This window comes from Ovis aries, chromosome 21, assembly GCF_016772045.2.
Source record: "Ovis aries strain OAR_USU_Benz2616 breed Rambouillet chromosome 21, ARS-UI_Ramb_v3.0, whole genome shotgun sequence".
NCBI classification, from domain to species: domain Eukaryota; kingdom Metazoa; phylum Chordata; class Mammalia; order Artiodactyla; family Bovidae; genus Ovis; species Ovis aries.
Window position 1 is genome coordinate 43,409,581 of NC_056074.1, and position 19,975 is coordinate 43,429,555.

Below are 19,975 nucleotides of genomic sequence, written 5' to 3' on the forward strand. Positions count from 1 at the left end.
AAGGAGAATTTCGCTCATGCTGAAGCTCAGTAAGTCATTCAACAAACCTTGGCTGAGCCCCTGCAGGTGCAGGCTCTGTCCCAGGTATAGGGATGTGGCGGAGGTGCCGTCACCCTCCCTGCCTCTCAGAGATGCCTTTCCACGGGGAGGAGACACTGAGCAAGGAGCGCCCCATGGATGGGAGTTTAGAAACGGGATCCAAGGACCTACAGGTGGGGTATGATGGGGGCAAGGGGCCCTGACCTGGTCTGGGCGTCAGAGAGGTGTTCCTAAAGAAGAGGCCTGCAGTTGACATGAAGCGGCAATCTGGGCAGAGCAGGTAATTTAGGCAGAGTACAAGGCTGGGAGGTGAGACCCAGGGGCCTCTGGGGTGGGGGTGAAGAGCAAACAGCCCAGGCGGGCAACGCCAAGAGGCTGAAGGGACCAGCAGGGCTTTGAAGAGGCCCCAGGCAGGTACGGGTGGGGAAACACTGGCTTTCCCTTAAAGGCGGGCCCTCTGGCCTCTGTGAGTCCTCCAGGGATGGGGGGAGGGGAGGTTGGGAGACTTGGGGGGCGGGGGTCAAAGGACTCCAGCTCAGGGGAAGAAGAAAAGGCTTTCCTTTTCACCCACATGAAACCAAAGCTAAGGGGACTTGCCTGGTGGTCCAGTGGCTTAGACGCCTTGCTCCTAACGCAGGGGCCTCGGAGGGTTCGATTCCTGGTTGGGGAACTAGATCCCACATGCCGCAACTGAGAGCTGGCACAGCCAATAAATAAATAAAAAGAAACATTTTTTTTTAATTTAAAAAAAAAATAAACAAACCAAACCCACAGGGCCTTCTGAACCTCTGAGGGCCATCAGCCTTTGCCCTCCCTGTGTGCCTGGGTGGTCCCATGGGTGCAAGCCGGGCCTGAGAATTCGTCCTTGACCTGCTCACCCCATGACCAGCCTGGGCCTGCCTTCACCTCGAGGTCGCAGAGTAGGAAAGAGGGCTCGAGTCACAGGGAATAGGGACCTAGGAGGTGGGCCACAGGGGTCTCCTGAGCCCAGAAGAGGCATTTTTATCTCGAAGGAACACTGAAGCTAGAGGAAGGCTCCTTCCTGTCGGTCTTTCTGAGAGCTACTGCCACGGTGCAGGGCAGGGCGGACGCTCAGTTTTAGAGGGAGCCGGGGAGGAAGCATTAGCAGCTGTATGGGCCACACGGCCTCTGCTCCTGCCGCTCAGCTCTGGGATCCTAGCCTGAGACCTGTGCGGTGCAATCACTCAGGCGTGTCTGACTCTTTGTGACCCCATGGACCACAGCCCACCAGGCTCCTCTGTCCATGGGATTCTCCAGGCAAAGACTACTGGAGTGGGTCTCCAGGGGATCTTCCCGACCCAGGGACTGGACCCAAGTCTCCTGCCTTGGCAGGTGGGTTCTACCACTAAGCCACCTGGGAAGCCCCGGCCAGGAAAACTCCGTTTACCAAAGTGGGCGGTGGGCCTGCTCCGGTCTGTGAGTTTGCAGAGCTTTGATGAAGAGGACGCACTGGAGGTGTGGGGCGTGGGGCTCAAACCAGAGGGGACAGAGCCACAAGGAATCACAGGAAAGTTAGCCAGGGGATTCTGGGGAAGCCAGACATCTGAGCTCAGAATCGTGGATACCGGTGATTTTCATCCTCTCCTGGGACCCCTCCCCGTCCTATTTCGACAGCACTTTGGAGGAAGTTGTCTTCTTCACTGTCTTCCAAAGCCTTGTCTTCATGGGACGTCAGCTCTTTTCTCACCTTTGTGTTTCATCGGTGTGGTTTTCACTCCTTAGATTTTCCAGCCGGGCTTCCCGGGTGGCTCAGATGGTTAAGAATCTGCCTGCAACGCAGGAGCCCTGGGTTCGGTCCCTGGGTTGGGAGGGACCCCTGGAGAAGGGAATGGCAACCACTCCAGCATCTTGCCTGGAGAATCCCATGGACAGAGGAGCCTGGTGGGCTATGGTCCATGTTGTCGCAAAGGATCAGATACGACTGAGTGACTAACACGCACGCACACATGCACACAGACAGATACACACACACACACACACACACACACACACACACAATTTCCCAGCTGTCCTGACAAGGACAGTGGACCCAAGCGACTTGGGAACAAACCCAGCAACTGTTACTGAAGGGGACGGAAGCATATCGATGGTAAACCTCTGTGGGGCTCTACTTGCTGTGTGACGCTCAGCGTTTCTGAGCCTCAGTCCCCTCCTACCCTCCTGGTAGGGATTCAGCAAGAACGAGGAAGATAAGCGCCCTGACCTCTATTCACAGGGGCCTTTCAGAGTAGCCAGGGCCTTTGTGGGTGGAAGGACCCTGCATTGCAAGGCGGTGGAGGGGTCCGGAGCTTCCACTTTAACTCAGGTGCCCCAGGCCTGCTAAATTGGGTTCCTACCAACCTCGGTTACAGCCTGGGCCCCCTGACTGCGTGACTCTGCTCCCCAGGACCCAGGGCTCAGTGAGACTGGGATGTTTGGTTTCTCGTGAGCCACTGTGGCCCCCGGACGCACGGGATGTGGACACGCCAGAAGCAGTGGCCGTGCACTCCGAAGGGGCCCAGCCTCCGTCCGTCTTCATCACCCCGCCCGGGAATGCAAGAGCAGAAAGGCCCGTGAGATGGAGGCCCTGATAGTGCTGGGGGTGGGGAGGCCGCTTCCTCTGGCCGAGGGCACAGGTCACGGTGAGTGGGCCCCCACAATGCGGGAGGGGTGACGGGGCCAGAGCCCGGGCCCTGACTCCGGAAGCAATTTGATCTGGTCATTTCCTCTTTTTTTTTTTTTTTAAATTTTATTGAACTATTGAGCTTGCTAAATCTCTTCAGTCATGTCTTTGCAACACTAGGGACTGTAGCCCTCCAGGCTCCTGTGTCCATGAGATTCTCCAGGCGAGGATGCTGGAGTGGGTGGTCATTTCCTTCTCCAGGAGAGATTCCTGACCCCGGGACAGAACCTGCGCCTCTCCTGCCTTCTGCACTGGCAGGCGAGTTCTCTATCACTAGCGCCTCCTGGAATTTATCGAACCATAGTTGATTTACAATACTTCAGGTATAGAGCACGGGAATTTGGATATCCGTATATACAGGAGACATATATTTATTCTTTTCTCTGATTCTTTCCTAAGATGTATTATTACAAGATATTGACTATAGTTCCCTGTGCTTCACAGCAGTCTCTCCTTGTTTATTTATCTGATGTAGAGCAGTGTGTATCAATTGGTCCCAAGCTCCTGACTTGTCCCTCCTTCCTTTTCGCCTTTGGTAACCGTAAGTTTGCTTTCTGTGTCTGTGAGTCTGTTTCCGTTTTGCAAGGAATCTCCTTTTTGTCCCTTGTTTATATTCCGCATATGAGTGGCATCATACGGCGTTTCTCTGGCGTGCTTCCCTTGGTATGATGACCTCTGGGTCCTCCCATGAGGCCGCAAATGGCAAGGCTTCCTTCTTTTTCGTGGCTGCATAGTATTCCGTTGTGTATATACGCCACATCCTCTTTATCCATCCTCTTGTGGGTGGAGTGGTCTCTGTACCTTTATCCCCTGTGGCTCCACACACAGGACGGAGAAGATCCGATGACCTTGGCGGTGCCTCTAAGTCTTGTCTCCCTGCATGGTCCCCACCCAACAGGACTCCATCCCCTCTGCATCCCCCCGGGAGACCTCATCCCCACTTCTCGGTAGGCTGATTGACGCAACACGGGAAAGCCCCTCCCCCGCTTCAGGGTCCAGCATGATCACGTCCATTGACACCCTTACCCCAGGGGGCGATAATCTCTGGCTCCCTGGGTCATTTCTTTTAAGCATAGGGGGCCCGCCTAGCACAGCCAAGCCTCAATAAATATTTATTTGGTGGATAGCCAAACGTGTGAACCATCCTGCAAATAAAATCTTTGTTTTCACTTCATAAATGTACCCCACCACCACCCCACATCGTGGCGTGCTCTTTGTAAGCTTCTGACTTCTATAGAGGTTTAACCATTCTGCTCTGTTTCTGATATTAGATAGTTTCTGAGTTTTTTTTTTTTCTCTCTTTGCTATCTTTTTTTTTTTTTTCTATTATCAACAATGCTGTGATGACCACCTTTGTGCATGAACTTTTTTTTTCTTCCTGCATTTGAGGTGTGATCTTCAGAAGCAGACTCTCTGGATTCAGGCCAAGAATTTTCTGCTGGAACTTTACGCTCCTTGAAAGTTCCCATGTACTCTGACTGCAGTATGTCAGAAGCTGCCCATTTAACCACATCCTCGGCAGCTCTGGGTAAGTTGGTTTGGCTTTTGTCTTTTCCTGCTTTGTTGCCCCTGTAGCTAAGTCACGTCCAACTCTGCAACCCCGTGGACTGCAGCATGCCTCCTCTGTCCTTCACTATCCCCCAAAATTTGCTCTGATTCATGTCCATTGAGCCAGTGATGCCACCCAACCATCTCATCCTCTGCCACCTCTTTCTCCTTTTGCCTTCAATCTTTCCCAAGCATCAGGGTCTTTTCCAATGAGTCAGCTCTTTGCCTCAGGTGGCCAAAGCTTCAGCTTCAGCATCAGTCCTTCCAATGAATATTCAGGTTGGGTTTCCTTTAGGATTTACTGGTTTGATCTCCTTGCTGTCCAAGGGGCTCTCAAGAGTCTTCTCCAGCACCACAATTCAAAAACATCAATTCTTTTGCACTCGTCTTCTTTATGGTCCAACTCTCACATGCATAGAAAAACCATATCCATAGAAACATCCGTAGAAAACCATAAAAACATCATCAGAAAAACCATAACTTTGATTATAAAGACCTTTTCCCTACTAGTCTTTACTAATATGACAGGCAAGCAAGGAAGCTGGATTTTTATTTTATTTGTTAATAACTTTTAATTTCATAGTTGTTTTGCATTTATAGGAAAGTTACCCAGATAGTGCAAGCAAGGATTCCTGCCTGTCCCACACCCAGGCTCCCTATTATTAGCATTTCGAATTCGTGTGTTCCACTTGTTACCATTAATGAACCAATCCTGACACACTGTTATTAACTAATATCCAGGCTTTAAGCAGATTTCATTAGCTTCTCCCTAAATCCACTGCAGATGGTGACTGCAGCCATGAAATTAAAAGAGGCTTACTCCTTGGAAGAAAAGTTATGACCAACCTAGATAGCATATTCAAAAGCAGAGACATTACTTTGCTGACTAAGGTCCGTCTAGTCAAGGCTATGGTTTTTCCTGTGGTCATGTGTGGATGCAAGAGTTGGACTGTGAAGAAGGCTGAGCGCTGAAGAATTGATGCTTTTGAACTGTGGTGTTGGAGAAGACTCTTGAGAGTCCCTTGGACTGCAAGGAGATCCAACCAGTCCATTCTGAAGGAGATCAGCCCTGGGATTTCTTTGGAAGGAATGATGCTAAAGCTGAAGCTCCAGTACTTTGGCCACCTCATGCGAAGAGCTGACTCATTGGAAAAGACTGTGATGCTGGGAGGGATTGGGGGCAGGAGGAGAAGGGCGCAACAGAGGATGAGATGGCTGGATGGCATCACTGACTCGATGGACGTGAGTCTGAGTGAACTCCGGGAAATGGTGATGGACAGGGAGGCCTGGCGTGCTGCAATTCATGGGGTCACAAAGAGCTGGACACGACTGAGCAACTGAACTGAATGTCCCTTTCTGCCCCAGAAGCCCTCATCACATCTCGTTGGACCCTTGCCTTAGGCCCTTCTCTTGACAATTTCTCAGACCTGCCTTATTTTGATAACTTTGACGGTTTTGAGGTGTTTTTTTTTTTTTAATTTATTGGGTGTGTAGCTGTTTTACAACGCTGTGCAAGCTTCTGCAGTACACCGACAAAGTGAGTCACACTTTGTGATTCACATTAAAGTGAATCGGACGTACACATACAGCCCTTCCCGCCTGGACCTCCCCCCCCCCCCCCCCCCCACCCATCCCACCCTCTCGGTCATTGCAGAGCACCGAGCTGAGACCCTTGTGCTCTGCAGCAGAATCCCACTGGCTATTTTATGCACGGTAGTGTGTAGATGCCAATCCCAACTGAGATGGTTTTTGATGTTCATTTCTGTGTCTTTGACGGAGGCCAGCGCTGACCCTGGCTCTGTGAGTGTCTGTGCTGTGGGCGTCCCCTTTTATCCCTTGTGGTCTCAGCTGTTCCCCCAGAAATCTGAGCGGCTCTGAGATGGTGAGCATGGCCCTCACCGAGCATGCAGACAGCCCACTCATACTCACCTGCTTTCCTCTTCAGAGAACTTGGGGCTGGGTTTTCAGGTAGATGGTGCCGAGGGTTCAGGGAGCAGAGCTGATGTTGACATTGGTGATCCCGAGCTCCGGGGGAGATCCAGGGAGGGCCCGGCCAGGAAGCTGGGGTCGGGGGAGGGGGTCGGTAAGCAGCGGCAGGCAGGAGTGGCACCAGTTGCCTTTGGGGAGCAGCAGGGGTCTCTTTGCCAGGGTGGGCCAAAGCAAGGTCCTCTCACCCCCCCGACAAGCATAGAGGGACCTCTCCCCCTGCTCTCAGAGCCACCGGCCCAGACCCAGCCCCTGACCACAAAGAACAGCAGGCAGAGCCCAGCCAGCATCAGCGTCAGCAGCCCTCCCTGCCTCCCCCCACCTCCGCCCCTCCACCCTTGCTCCAGGTGCCCCTCAGCTGGCCTGGCTGCCTGGGACCTGGGCCAGGACTCTCCCGATCCCAGGGCCTTTGCACTTGCTGGCCCCCTTCTTCCCATCACTCAGGTCTCAGCTTGGAGGTCACCTCCCCAGACAGATCTTCTTGGTCAAAGTGTCACCTGTCCCCGGACCATGTCACTCTCCAAGCTTGACTTTATGACATGGCAGCTCTGAAAGTAGCTATTTGCCCCTTGTGTATCCTATGGGGGCCTCCACCGCATCAGCTGCTCAGATCTAGAGCCGGACTGGCCCTCCCTCCTCTCTCTGCCAGGACGGTGCCAGGCCGGCACGCAGGAGGGTTAGTGATCTTCCGCCATAGGAGCAAGAGGAGGTGTGGGTGGAGAATGTGGACAGGACCACACAGGCCTACCCCACCGTCGGGGAGACAGCACCACCTGCTGCTGGGGGTGGCCGTGCCACGACCACCCCTTGGCGCCAGCGCTGGGGACAGAGCTCCATCCACGTGGTGGGGACCCAGGTGAGACTGGGGGTGGATAGGGGTAAGTTTTTCCCAATGACAAGGGGTCGCCTCCTCTTTGACCAGGACTGCAGTTCCAGCCTCATCCCCATCAACAGCATTTCCTACAGGACCCCAGACTCTCAAGGTGGGCCAGCCCTCCAGAAACCCACCTGGGCCGGCATGGACATCACATGGGAGGCTGGAACCAGTGACCTTGGGGACCCTCTCCCTTAGAGATCCACAGACCTTCTCACCTGAGGGTCCCCAGCTGCCTGGCTTATAAGGTTCTCGAGCAGGGAGTGGAGCAACGATGGGCACCCTCATTTTACAGGGAGAAGCAGGCTCAGGTCCCACCCATGCAGCAGTGAAAAGTGGAGCCAGATCTGAACTCAGGCCGGTGCTGTGCTCTGACCACTCAGAGCCAGTGCTGTGTGACCTCAGGCAGAAGGCTTCACCTCTCTGAACTGTTCTTTGCTGGAAAAAATGGGGACGATAATAACAGTACCCACCTTTTAGAATAGTCAGGAGGCCCACGCGAGAAGCCATGTGTCCAGGGCTCAGTGGGGCCAGCCTCTCACGTGGCAGGTGCCAGGCTGGCAGGACAAGAACCTCCACTCCTGGCCCAAGGCCATCCTCCCTCTAGGCCACCCCAGTCTTCCTGAGTCATGGTGGCATTCTGGCCACAGGAGAAGGGGGCCTACCTGGTTCTCTCTGCCAGGAAGAAGCTGCTGGCCTGGAGCCGATGTCCAGCCATGACAATGCAGGTCCTGGCTGGGTCGCCATGATCACGGTCCACAGAGGACAGTCCAGAGGTCACACAAGGCCCCTGCCCTGCTCCCGCCTTGCCAGCATCACTCCGGGAGGTGCCGAGAGCCTCAAGCCCAGGAGGAGCCAACCTGGGGACGGAGACTTACCACCTGTCCCCCCTCCCCACCCCCCACCACCAGGAAGATGCTAGAACTTCTAGAATCAGTGAACCGTCAGCTCCTGGGACCGGCACATGGCTCCTCCAAGGGGCTGACAGCCCTCCCTGCCCCTCCCCTGCCCTGCCTCCCCACTCACTTGGGGCTGCGATTTTGAGGAAGATTCTGGCCTGACTGGCAGCCCTCTAGACGACCCCAGTCCAGGGGAGGGTGGGAGTGACAGGTGAGGACACCAGCCCCTGGCCCTGCGCAGGGAGGGGCCTCTGACGACAGCCGCACAGCGTCCTGTTGGAAAAGCCTTGAGCGCCCCTTGGGCCCGGGGTAGGGACGCTCCCAGGGCCAGGCTCGGGGTGGGGCTGGCAGGGGCTCTGACCTCCAGCAGGTGGCCTCGGGCTGGCCTGGCAATAAATCTTAACTCTGCTCTTGCAGCAGGGACGACACCCAATGGCCACGCATTGTTCTCCTGACATTTGAAGAAGCCGCCGCTGAGAAAGGACTCGATGGCCCAGAAGGCACACAGGTGCGGAGGCATCCCGGTGTCCACTCTGAGGAGGCAGAGACGCCCGATACCCTTTCTCTCTTTTCTCTTTGGAAATAGAAACTTGCAGTTTTGCCAGAGTAATACTGCCTGGAGTAAAAACTACATTCCCCAGTTTCCCCCGTAGCTTGGAGCAGCCATATGACTGAAGCCTGGCCAGTGAACGGCAAGCAACGCCTAGTGAGTATTCCGACCAATGGGAGGTAAACAACACCTTACCTGTGGCTTCTGGGAGATGTCCTGTGAAGCTGGGGACCTGCCTGTCTTCTTTGCTGCTGTTATATGGACTGTGGATGTGATGATCGGAGCCCAGGCAGCTATTTTACATCTTGAGGTCAAACCCATATGATGACTATGAAAGAGAAAGATGGGACGAAGGTGAGTCCCCAGTGAATGTGAAGCAGACTCATCAGCCTGGGCATCCTTTGCATGAGAGATATACATCTTTATCTTGTTTTAAGTACATTTGTCTTGAGTTTTCTGACCCTCATAGCTGAGCTGAGGGCTGACTCATAGAGGGAAAACAGATACCCCGGGAAGGTTAACTGCAGCCAAGATGAGCTATGAATCCAAATCCATTTGGTTCCAAAAGCAATCTCAAGGTGGGGGTGCAGGGGTAAGAACTAGAGGGACCCAATCAGATGTTGATGGAGTTTGGGACTCCCCAGACTAGGTGTGGTGAGCTATAGGGGAACCGTTATCATTGTTCCCACTCCTGCCTGTCTGCTTCCAGCAGAAAGCCCAAGACAACCCTAGAAAAGTATGCCCATATTTCAGGGACCATGACTTTCTCAAGACTCACATACCTGGGTAAAGGCAGCACTTCTTTATCCAGCTCTCAACCTGCCCTCTAGCCGGCAGAGAAAGAAAGCAAGCGTGTTGGGGGGCAGCCACGTCCCCCAGGGCCATCGTCTGTCCACAGGGCAGCAGTCATAGCAGTCTCTTAGATCCAGCATTGTCTAAACTCACGCCTCACCACTAGAGACTTGGGGCTTTCCCCTGAGCCTCAGTCTCTCCTCCTGTAAAATGGGGAGCATAACCACCAGCCTAGCAGAGTCACTGGGAGAATTCAGTGTGCTGCTGGGCAGAAGAAAAGCTGTGACTAAACTAGAGAGCATATTAAAAAGCAGAAACATTTCTTTGCTGACAGAGGTCCATCTAGTCAAAGCTATGGTTTTTCTGAGAAGGCAATGGCACCCCACTCCAGTACTCTTGCCTGGAAAATCCCATGGATGGAGGAGCCTGGTAGGCTGCAGTCCATGGGGTTGCGTAAAGTCGGACACGACTAAGCAACTTCACTTTCACACATTGGAGAAGGAAATGGCAACCCACTCCAGTGTTCTTGCTTGAAGAATCCCAGGGACGGCGGAGCCTGGTGGCCTGCCATCTATGGGGTCGCACAGAGTCAGACAACGACTGAAGCGACTTAGCAGCAGCAGCAACATGTATGGATGTGAGAGTTGGATCATAAAGAAGGCTGAGCACAGAAGAACTGATGCTTTTGAACTGTGGTGTTGGAGAAGACTCTTGAGAGTCCCTTGGACAGCAAGGAGATCAAACCAGTCCATCCCAAAGGAAATTAGTCCTGAATATTCATTGGAAGCACTGATGCTGAAGCTGAAACTCCAATACTTTGTGCACCTGATGTAAAGAACTGACTCATTGGAAAAGACCCTGATGCTGGGCAAGATTGAGGGTTGGAGGAGAAGGGGACGACAGAGGATGAGATGGTTGGATGGCATCACTGACTCAATGGAGGACATGAGTTTGAGTAAACTCTGGGAGTTGGAGATGGACAGGAAAGTCTGGTGTGCTGCAGTCCATGGGGTCGCAAAGAGTCAGACACGGCTGAGCGACTGAACCGAACAGATGAGTAGAGAGCACACAACTCATAGCAAAGCATTTTATGTCCTAAATTAAGACATGTGAGCAACCCATGGAGATGTCCCTCTAACCCAGGGGTTCCCAAATGCTAGAGCATTGCCTGGCGATCTGGTTAACACCCAGACTGCTGGGCCCTTTTCCTGGAAAACAGGTCACATTTTGAGAACCACTGGTTTAAATCAAGGCCCCAAAGACAAAAGTGTGAAATTGAGCCCTTTTTTAAGATGACTTGAGCCTAAGAAGAAGAGGGCAGCAGAGGATGAGATGGTTGGTGGCATCGCCAACTCAATAGACATGAGTTTGAGTGGGCTCTGGGAGTTGGTGATGGACAGGGAGGCCTGGCGTGCTGCAGTCCATGGGGACGCAAAGAGTCGGACACGACTGAGCGACTCAGCTGAACTGACTGAGCCGAAGATTGGGTCTGGAGCCAGATGGCTGGATTTGAATGGGAGCTCCAACCCTTGGCAGCTGTGAAGCTGTGTGACCTTGGGCAGGTAGCCTCCCTTCTCTGAGCCTTGGCTCTTCATCCATCACATGGAGAGAATTAGAACCAAGCTCAAAGCTGAGATGCAGATCAAAGTGATGTGAGCAGGCACCCAACATGCGTGTCTCTTTTTCCTCTTCCTCCCCGCCCCCGACTGTCATCGCCACCACCATCATCTTACACAGATGAATGCCTTCTCAGCGGGGCGAGGAGCTCACTCTCTCCCATCCAGCCAGCAACAGTAGGTCCCGGATGCACACCTCACCCAGGACCCAGGTCCACTGCCTGCTCCCTGCCTTGCCTGGTCCTTGTGCCTGGGGAAGGACCCTCTGCCCTCTAAGTGTCGTCCTGGGCAGGCAAGTCGGGGCGGCGGGCGTGGTCCCGTCCTCTCAGGTGAAGTCAGTCCTGAACTGATGACTGACTCCTCCCCGACTGCCTGACCCAGGGTGCTACCCAGCAGGGACGGAAGCACCAAGAAGCCCCTAGGGTCCTCAGTCAGCAAGACCCACCTCGGGCTTGTCGCTGAGGTCACTGCCACCTGCTGGTGGGCGGTGGTACTACAGTCAGGGGTGCCTTGGCCACGGCTCGGGATGACCCAGCCCCCACCCCCTGTCCTCCTATTGCGCCCAGAGCATGGGAGGTCCCATCAGTCCCACCCTCACAGAAAGACGTGCAGCCCTGGCTGTGAGGATCAAACGTACCGATTTACAGATTCACCCATTTAAGGCGTGTGATTCGATGGGCTTGTATCCTGCTGTGCTCCATCACCGCATCAGTGTCAAAACGTTCTCCTCACCCCAAAGAAGACCCACACCCACTGCCAGTCTCCCTCCAGCCCCTGGCAACCGTCCACCTGCTTTGCGTCTCCACCGACTTGCAGATTCTGAGCTTTTCATATAAACGGGGTCCTAAGTGTTTGGGCTTTTGTGTCTGGCTTCCTTCTCTTAGAGTAATGTCTTCAGAATTCATTCACATTGTATTAATAGCATTTATCCGAACATCATTCTGTTTCATGGCCAAATACTATTTCATCGTATGGCTATAGAGCATTTTCTTTCTCCGCATCAGCTGATAGACATTTGGGTTGATTCCGTTCTTTGACTATTGCGTGTGCAGGATTTTGTGTGAACCTATGTTTTCGATTTCTTTGGGCACCTACTTAGGAGTAGAATTGCTGGCTCACAGGAAACTAACATTGTAGAGAATGGCCAGATGGTTCTCCATGGTGGATCCACCATTGTGCCCCCTCCTTGGGGAGTGCCTGTCCTTGGGGATCCTGTGGGTTAGTAGTACAAGCCCTGGGGCCCAAGAGACCTCAAGGAAAATGCTTAATCTCTCTGAGCAACTTTCTCATCTGCAAAAAGTGATGAGAGGATGTAGCTGACACTGTCGGCGTTCCAACATGCAGACCCCAGGGCTTCCTATCACAAGCTCCTGGGTTTCTTTGTCTGAAGGGAGTGGGCCAGAAGTTCAGTGAGTGACTGTCACTGTGCTGGCGGATAAATAGGTCATGTGCCGCACCCCTTAGTGGGGGACCAGCTGTGAGTATACAGTTACTTAAATATTTTTCTTTTAAAGCATGGGCTTTGCAGCTGGAAGCACATTTTAAAAATATATTTATTTACTTATCTGACTGCGTCGGGTCTTCGTTGCCGCACACGGGTCTTCTATCGAGGAGCACCGACTCTCTAGTTGAGCTCAGTAGTTCGGCATTCGGGGTTAGTCGCTCTATAGCTTGTGGGATCTTAGTTCCCCCACCAGGGACTGAACCTGAGTCTCCCACATAGCAAGGCAGAGTTTTAATCACTGGAACACCAGGAAAGTCTCTCAATTACTTACAGATTAAGTTTGATTATGTGAATGAAAATAACACAGCGCGATGGGGGAAAATATCCCCAATTTTGGATAGAATGGTCACAGAAAGTCTCTCTGAGGAGGCAACACCCTGAGAAATGAACGTCAAGAAGCAGCCAGTGAGGCGAAGGGTCAAGAGAAGAATATTCCCGGGTGGCAGCACGTGCAAGGGTCCTGTGGCAGGGAAGAGCCTGGTATGAACGGAGCAGTGGGGCTGGAGTCAGGGATGGGAGAGAGAGCAGAGGAGGCGGGAGGAGCTAGAAGAGCCTCCTGGTGAAGAGACGACCCTTTTCCAAAAATCACTGATGCCTGTTTCATGCCTGGACGTTCAGTCTACTCTCCTGAGACAAGAATTTGAGCTTGCATGTGAAGAGTTTGTGGCGGCAGGAAGGTCATTCTTTAATGTCTTGTAAAGAAAAAGGAACCCAGTCTTAAGGATCAAACAGGTGGGGCAGGTTTCCCCTGCCAGCCTCCTCCCCTTCACGTATTCTGCCGGTATCCTCCAGGGCCTCCAGGGGTGTCCCCCCTCCTGGGAGAACTGGGAGGTCCACCTCACTTGGTCGAGGCAGGCTGGCCTGGCAAGGGGTTCTCTGTGGAGGAGGCGACAGGCTCTAGAGCCCACTGCCCGGGCAGGAGCCCCAGGCCCAGCCCGGCCAGCTCTGCCATCTTGCCTGTGTTCCATTTCCATCCTGAGAGTCATTTCCTCACTGAGCAGTGGAGACCGAACCCCTGTCTCCCAGGGTTGTTTGCAGACGACCTGAGATGTCAGACAGTGTGAGTTTGGAGAACACTTGAGTTGCCTGGAATGGTCTGGCCTTGAATCAGTGCTCAGCGAGGGGGAGATTTTAATCATTCTCACCATGACGATCTCCACCCCAGGCCACAGTCAGGTGGTGACATCACAGCTGACATGGAACCCCTGCCGCCTGCATGCCAGGCACCAGCTTCCATTCCTAAGCAGCACTGAATCTTCAAGACAGCCCTGTGATGTGGTATCATTGTTGTCGCCATTCCACAGAGGAGGAAGCTGAGGCTTAGAGAGGACAGAGAGCCATACCCAGCCCCAGAGCCCATCAGTGGAGCATCAGTCAAGGCACCTGGGTGGGCGGGCCTCAGTGGAGACTCAGGTTGGCCCAAACCCAAGGCCTGCGGTCCTAAACAGCCCTCGCTGTGAAGCCAGTCCTTCCTGGACCCCGTATCTCACCACCATGCTCCCAGCCCTTCAGTCTTCACCTCGCCATGTCCCAGGGTGGCTCCAAAGGAAGATAAGGAAGCTGGCAAGTTCTGATCATCACGGAATCATCTAGATGAGGGCTGACTAGCCACAAGGCACTGGCTCTTGACAAGGGGTCCAGACTGATGCTGCCCCATGGTCCTAACTGGAGCTGCTCCACATTCCCTGAGTTTCTCCAAGCCACTGCTCCTAACCCACTTCTTGAGAGTGGTGCCTCTGTCTCCCGTGGGGCTGGAAGCCACTGATGGACAAGCATAAGCTGTTTTACCCGTGTAGAGGGCCTGGTTTTTGGCTGCTGTAAACTCAATGGATGGATGGTCATTGAGTGGATAGATGGATGGATGGATGTTTGGGTGGATGGAGAGATGAATGGATGATAGGTAGGTAAATGGATGGATGAATGTTTGGATGGATAGAGCGAAAAATGGATGAATAAGTAGATAACTGGATGGATGGAGGGATGGATGGATGGATGGATGGATGGAAAGATGAGTGGGTGATAGGCAGATAAATGGACGGATGGGTGGGTTTTTGGATAGATGGAGAGATGGATCAGTAGATGAATGAATGAATAGCCTGCCCAACGCATGGAGTTTCCCAGGAATTCCCACATCGCTATTAGCACTGTGCGTTGCCCCATGAAACTCTCCTTTCACTCCTCACCGTTGAGCCCGTTAGAGGAGAGCACCACACGGCAAGCTCGCTCTGTTCTTGGTGGGTCTCCCAGATCTCACCCGCTCATGGCTGTGCAGCTCTTTTCATAGGCCAGTCGCCATCTGTGTCTCCCCAGTGGATCTGGAGGGTCGCTGTGGGAGCCCATTTAACAGATGGGAAGATCGAGGCTGGGAAGGGGAGGCAGAGCTGATGCTGGGCTCTCACAGCCGGTCGTGAGACCACAGATGTGGCCGAGGTCATATTTGAACCAGTGCATCTGAATCCAGCACCTGTGCCGTCTCTCTCCCAACCCGGAAGCCCGTCTCCCAAACCCCATTCCGAGGGACGGACGCACCACCCGCCAAGACCGCTCAGGCGCCAGTGTGGTTGCCTGGACATTCAGCTACTGCAGCCAAGGGGGCTGTGGGTCAGCTTCAGGCTGTATCGGACTCTGCCGTGGACGGCGGCCCAGGCAGGGTCGCCCTCCAATGTCTGGGCGCTGATTGTAAACCCACTTCTTCACCTTTCAGAGTCCTTCAAGCCCCTTTGAACCTGCCGCGGGGTTTGAAGGCCCACTGCCAGCAGCGGAAACTTGGGCACCCAGAGCCTGTCCTGCCTTGCCCATCGGAGGCAGAGTGGGACCACAGGGCCAGGGCTCAGGGGCCAGCAATGCGTCCTCGGCCTGCTGACTTCATGCAGGCAGGGAGTGGACTGGGCTAAGCAAAGAGGCTCACAGCCCCAAGGCTGGCCAGCTGCCTCTCCCTCATATGAGCTCTGGGCAGGCAGGCATGACCAGCCGGCCAGACCCTAAAGATTCTTTACTTCCCCAGTCTTCTCAGCCCTGTTTACTGAACATCCCTGATGCTCTTCTCAACTACCTACTTTTGGTGGGGAGGACAGTAAGACCAGGTTCCCAGGGCCCGCAATCAGCGCTCTACAGCTACTTCTGATGCTCTTTTGTCATTTCATCCACTTTTTTTCCCGCTAAGACGGCAAAAGAAATGTGTTACATTCAGCCACAGCAGTGAACAGAATGTCACAGGTCCAGGGCCAAGGCCAAAAGGGGCCGTGTTGATATGAGCAAGGTCTGTCTCTCAAAGGTGGTTGACGCGATAAGAATGGCCATAAATGTTCTAGATCCCCTGAGATAAGCTTAGACAGGAGGCATGTTGTCCGGCACTTTGTTCCAGGGTCTCTAGCCTCAGGCTTCCCTTGCTTCTGCTCCATGGGGAACAAGTTGGCTTGGACCTCTGCCTCACCTTTTTTTTTTTTTTAAGCTTTGTGTTTTATTTTAACGTGGGGACCATTTTTAAAGTCTTTATTGAATTTGTTACAATACTTCTCCTATTTAATGTTTCGATTTTTTGGCCACAAGGCAGGTGGGATTTTAGCTCTCCAACCAGGGACGGAATCCCTGCATTGCACGGCGCAGTCTTAACCGCTGGGATGCGAGGGGGTCCCCCCTCACCTTTCTTATTTTCTGCTTCAGCCTGTGGTTCTCTTCTCTCTCCACGTCACTCTCACGGCGGGGAGGTTTCTCAGAAGGTGCCACTAAGGCCGGGAGCCCGTGGATCCGCTTTCAGGCGCACAATTTTGCAGCGGCGCATTCACAAGCGTGCGTCTCCACCATCACTGTCTGTTTCCAGTACTCCTTCCTCATCCGAAACTGAGACTCCGTCCTCACGAGCCGCTGACTGCCCCTGCTCCTCCCCTCGCCCCTGGCCCCCGCCATCCTACCTCCTGTCTCTACGGATTTAACCACACGTGCACGAAGCAGGTGGCCTCAGGCAGGATTGGTCCCTCTGTGTCTGGCTTCATTCACTGAGTGTCATGCCCTCCAGGCTCATCCACCTCATAGCCTGAGTCAATCTCCACCTTCTTCAAGGCTGAATAACATTCATCCTACAGTTGGAAACATTTCACTTGTCCATGCATCCGTCGATGGACACCTGGGCTCTTTCCGTCTTTTGATAGCTGGGCTTAATCCTTGCCGTGCAGTGGGATGTGGTGAGTACCCATCAGCGCCCTACTTTTGCTCCATTTGGGCCTGTACCCGGGGATGGGGCTACTGGACCAAGTGTCGATTCTATGCCTCACTTAAATTTTTAATTTGTATTCATTTATTTTGGCTGCTCTGGGTCTTGGTTGCTGCATGTGGGATCTAGTTCCCTGATCAGGGATTGAACCCAGGCCCCCTTGCATTGGGAGCTCAGAGTCTAAGCCACTGGACCAGGGGGGATGTCCCCTCTGTGCCTCCCTTTTCAAGGAACCATCATCCTGTCTTCCACAGCGTCTGCCGCAATTCAGGTTCCTGCTCCTGCAGGTGACCGGCCCAAAGCCCCAGATCCCCCTGACGGCACAGACCTGCCCCATGCCCTCCAATCTCTTCCCCTGCCCCCCAACTCCTGCCCTGCCCTCCTTGGCTGGGCAGGTAGGGGAGGCTGTTCCCAGAGCCTCCGGGACTCCCCGTCCCAGCTCAGGGGGCATGAACTCCTGGAGCTCAGGGTCCTAGTCTCCAGCCTCTGCCACTGCAGGCCGAAGCAGGACGGCCCCGGGTGCTAGGTCCGCCGGGCTCCACTCTCATCCTGGTTTCCCTTTCGGGGGCTCCTGCCCACTCCTGTGGCCTCCTGCATGCAGCCCACAGCCCCTCGCCCAGGAGGGCTCTCTGGGGGCTTGACAACTCACGAAGGAGGGAAGACAGCGTCGACACAGGACCTGAAGGGGCGTTCAGAGGGCTGGGGGCCTCCTGAGGGTGAGGAGGCAGACGGAGGAAGAAAGCACTTGGCGGGGTGTGGACGGGGATGTCCCCAGGCGTGTCCCCAGGGGCGCCAGGCCAGAGCGTCACTCAGGGCTGACCCATGCCAGCTTCCATGTCCTGCAAACAGGCCAATCAGACAGAGAGAAGCCAGGGCGGCCAGTGGCTCTGAGGTGGGTGGGCCTTGACCCCTGGGCAAGAGGAAGAAATGCCTGCCCCAGGAGGATCCCCCGGCCTCCCAGGGGCCAGGTCGGGGAGGCCGAGGGGAGCAGCAGCAGAGCCACCTTCTCCATGCACCCGACTTGGACCCTGGAGCCCTGGCACCTGAAAGACCCTCGGCCTGCAGGGACCTCACCCGGCTGGCACTCAGCCTCCCTCCAGGTGCAAGGCACACCTCAGCACCCTCGCCTGAGAGGTGGGCGTGGCTGCAGCACTGGCCACACAGGGGAACCCCTTCCCCAGAGCGCTCTTGAGCCTAAGGCCATCTTCGCAAAGTCCCGGGGACACAGCAGCTCTTAGTGACGTGGGGTCCAAGGGCTAGATTCCACTGCATGTGCTTTGATGCTGCCATTGTTGTTCAGTTGCTTGGTCGTGTCTGACTCTTTGCAGCCCCATGGATTGCAGCACTAGTCTCTGGCTCCCCTTGTTTCTGCTCCACAGAGGAGCAAGTTTCACTTGGACGGGCTTCCCTGTCCTTCATCATCTCCGGGAATCTGCTCAAACTCATGTTCTTTGAGTCGATGGTGTCATCCAACTGTCTCATCCTCTGTTGCCCCCTTCTCCTGCTACCTTCAACCTTTCCCAACATCAGGGTCTTTTCTGATGAGTTGATTCTTTGCATCAGGTGACCCAAGTATTGGAGCTTCAGCTTTAGCATCAGTCCTTCCAATGAACATTCAAGGTTGATTTCCTTTAGGACTGACTGGTTTGATCTCCTTGCAGTCCAAGGGACTCCCAAAAGTCTTCTCCAGCACCACAGATCAGAAGCATCAGTTCTTTGGCACACAGCTTTCTTTATGGTCCAACTCTCACATCCATACGTGACTATCAGAAAAACCGTATCTTTGACTAGACGGACCTTTGTCGGCAAAGTGATGTCTCTGGTTTTTAATATGCTGTCTAGGTTGGTCATGGCTTTTCTTCCAAGGAGCAAGCATCTTTTAATTTCGTTTACTTACTCACTTAGTTCAGTCGCTCGGTCGCGTCCGACTCTTTGCGACCCCATGGACTGCAGCACGCCAGGCTGCATTTACTGAAGTGTTTTTAAACGGACATGAAATGTTCCAGACGGCCTCACCCTAACTTGATGACATCTGCAATGGATCCCTTTGGGATCCATTTGCATTGCTTAAAAACCAAAAAGCTGGTTTGGAGGCAGTGTCTGTGGTTCAAAAGCAGAAAGGGGTGGGAGTGCTCATGCAGGCCCCACTTTGGAAATCCCCTGAAGCCCCCTCCTCGTCACCCCAAGGTGCCCCCACGGCCCACATTAGATGAGCCTGGTGTTGGCTGCTCGGTGGACCAGCCAACCGAGCAGATTGACGTCCTCGGAACCCTCCCTGGATCCCATGCTTTCAGCCTGTGGACTTCCTGCGCTTCCCCCTCATTCAACAGAAACAAGGTCCCTCTCCCTTCAGGGACCACATAAGCTGCAGCACAGCCGGGCCCCTTGCTCCCTATACAAGCTTGCTCGGGCAGCTATGACAAAGTTCCACACACCTAACGGCTATAACAGAGATGTGTGGTCTCCCAGTTCTGGGGGCCCAAGGTGTGGGCAGGGCGGGCCATGTGGAGGTGTGGTCCAGTCTCTCTCCTAACTCCTGGTGCCATGCAGTGATGTCTGCTGTACAGAAGCGTCACCCCAGTCTCTGCCCTCATCCTCACCCGGCACCAACCTTGTGCCCAGGTCTGCCCTCGTCATCCCCCTTCTTACAAGGACCCAGTCACCCTGGGGCAGAGAGCGTCCAGCTCCAGACAGCCTCACCCTAACTTGATGACATCTGCAATGAGATGTGGCCAAGTTCTGAGGCCCCAGGTGGGCACGGGGCAGGACTTCAACATATGAACTGTGGGAGAAGTGAGTCAACCCACCACGCCCTCCTGTCCCACACCCAAAATGAAGCGGCTTGGCCGGCAGAGGGGTCCATAGTGACCCAAGCGTGTGTGCACGTGTGCTGAGTCATTTCAGTCCATCTCTTGGTGACCCTACAAACAGTAGCCCGCCAGGCTCCTCTGTCTATGGGGATTCTCCAGGCAAGACTACTGGAGTGGGTTGCCATGCTCTCCTCCAGGGGAGTCTTCCCCACCCAGAGATCAAACTCATGTCTCTTACATCTCCTGCACTGGCAGGTGGGTTCCTCACCACGGGCGCCACCTCCACAGCCCGTGAATTACAGAAAACCTATGTTCTCATCTAAGCCGTTTTCAGTATTAACCAAGACCCCCAAATGTCCCCCTCCACCACCTTCAGGGCCTGTCTGCTGATGGTGTAGCGCTGGGGTGGAGGCGAGGCTGCGCCCACCTCACGACATGCAGGAGCTAGTTCACCCGCTGAGCCT